This window comes from Arachis ipaensis, chromosome B5, assembly GCF_059453495.1.
Source record: "Arachis ipaensis isolate K30076 ecotype BB chromosome B5, ASM5945349v1, whole genome shotgun sequence".
NCBI classification, from domain to species: domain Eukaryota; kingdom Viridiplantae; phylum Streptophyta; class Magnoliopsida; order Fabales; family Fabaceae; genus Arachis; species Arachis ipaensis.
Genome location: NC_142440.1, coordinates 113,195,387 through 113,197,572, shown reverse-complemented (window position 1 = coordinate 113,197,572; position 2,186 = coordinate 113,195,387). Strand labels below are relative to the sequence as shown.

General features: G+C 31.4%; 1 pseudogene; it reads right to left on the bottom strand.

Moving 5' to 3' along the window:
* Positions 1–465: 465 nt before the first annotated feature.
* On the bottom strand, positions 466–1,945 carry LOC148565406 (uncharacterized; annotated as a pseudogene).
* Between the last annotated feature and the right edge of the window lie 241 nt (positions 1,946–2,186).

Genomic DNA, 2,186 nt, shown 5'->3' with positions numbered 1-2,186 from the left:
AATTGTGTTCACATTCAGATGAACTACATGTCAAATTCAAGACACGAATTACAAATTGTTGACGTTTTGGATGCTGATCCCCATAAGAATCCCACAATTGAGCTGGAATTTTAGTAGAAATTGAATTCTGAACTACTTTACTACCAAAAAAGTCTTTTTGAGTCTTAAAATCTTCAAATTGAACATCCATCTTAATAATTATATCTGAATTTTCTGTCATCCTTTTCATACAAGCATAAAACTGCTTCTTCAACTCATAAGCAACTACCAGAACTATAATGAATTTTAGGATTCAAATAATAGCCTGCAACATGCAATGGCCTATGAAATTGGTTGCCCCATCTTGCATTAATAATATCTCAAATAGGTATGTAACTAAAACATAGGAAAATTAATAAATTATTTATAAAATAAAGAATATTATTCATGCATTAATAAAATAAAAAAATAGTTAAGCAATTTACCTTATCTCAACTCCTTGAAATGCATCTCGTATTTTCTCCTTTGCATTTTTATTTCTTCATAAATAAATTCCATTGCCGACTTTTCTTCTGAATCCACCATACAAAGCACATGAAGAAGAGGGTGGGCAGCGCTCAAGTAAATCACCACCTCTTTTCAAAACATCTTATCCAACCCCACACGTACAATTATTTTTCCATCTTTTATCTTTGCAAACTTACTAGAAGTCCATTGATCAGAAAGAAACATTCTATTAAAGAATCTTTGTTGTCATTGAGGCATCCCAAAGTAAGATAGAAAGTTGTAAAATGGGTCATACCCGACCTCACCAAATCTTTTCCTTTGGTGTAGATGGTAGTAGTGAAATGAGAGCAGTCTTAACATATATGTAAGTAGTAATATTTTTACCTCTATAAATCATATCCTTGTGAAGTGTTTCTTTTTTCTCCAAGTCTTCTAACATTAAGTCAATGCAATGTGCTGCGCAAGGCATCCAAGATAACTTTTTTCTATTTTTTATTAGCATTTCTCCTGCAGCTTTATAATTAACCGCATTGTCGGTGACAACTTGAATTATATTTTCTTCACCAATCTCTTCAACCACATAGTCTATCATTTTAAAATTTTGTCAGCTGTTTTAGTAATATGAGAGGCATCAATAGATTTTAAAAACAAAGTCCATTTATGACTATTAACCAAAATATTCAGAATGGCCCGTCTTCTCTAATCTGTCCAACCGTCAGTTATTATTGTACAACCAACTTACTTCCAATATGTTCTATGTTTCTCTAGTGATTGTTGAATAAGTTTCACGTGTTTCTTCAAAAGAGGAACCCTTAATGCATGGTAGGAGGGTGGCTTGAATCATATTCCATATCTTATAGCTTTCTCAAATATTCTGGTGTATTCCTTGCTCCTTGATACGTTGAAGGGGATACCATTATTGTAGAAAAAGTACTAATCTCTAAACATACTTCCTCCCTCAAATTCTTCTTAAATATATTGTTGATTGTTGATTGAGTACTAATGCGTGTTTTCTTGAATATGTTGCCCTCCAATTCTTGTCCTTTTCTTTTTTTTTTTCAGCAGCAGTGTCACCTTTCACAGCAGCTCCAACTGGGCTTGCTCCACCCATATTTATTTTCTTGATCAAATTCACTTGCAACCCACTCACGACATCCCATATTTTCTTTTTAACTTCATTAGTAACAGTTGTACAAACTCCAACATCATTTTTGAGTTCCCGCTAAGTGGTGTTTCAATCTATAAACTCCTCCTAAAAAAATCTTATGGCAATATTTGCATTGTATTTTTTTTTTTTATTTTCTCCAATAGATATCCCATGCTCCCATCCTACATCAATTCTACTTCTAAGAGCATTCTTAACAACTTTTTTTTTACTAGCAATTTCAGTTGTACTTCTTGACTGAGAAGTTGGATTGTTAGTCGGATTTTCACTTGCATTAGCTTGATTTGCTTCCATTTCTATTCAAAAAAATTAAACAACAAATATTTAATAAGTTAGTTCAATATCACATAAAAAACTTAACAATTTAAGAAAAATTACAAAATTATATTTAATGCCAATTACAATCATTCAAGTTCAACAGTAAAATTCAACAATCCAATCTGAACAAAAAAATTAACATAACAAAAATTCAATAATTGTCTTAATGTCACAAGAACAATTCAACCATTCAGTTAAAAGAAATTTAACAAAAAAA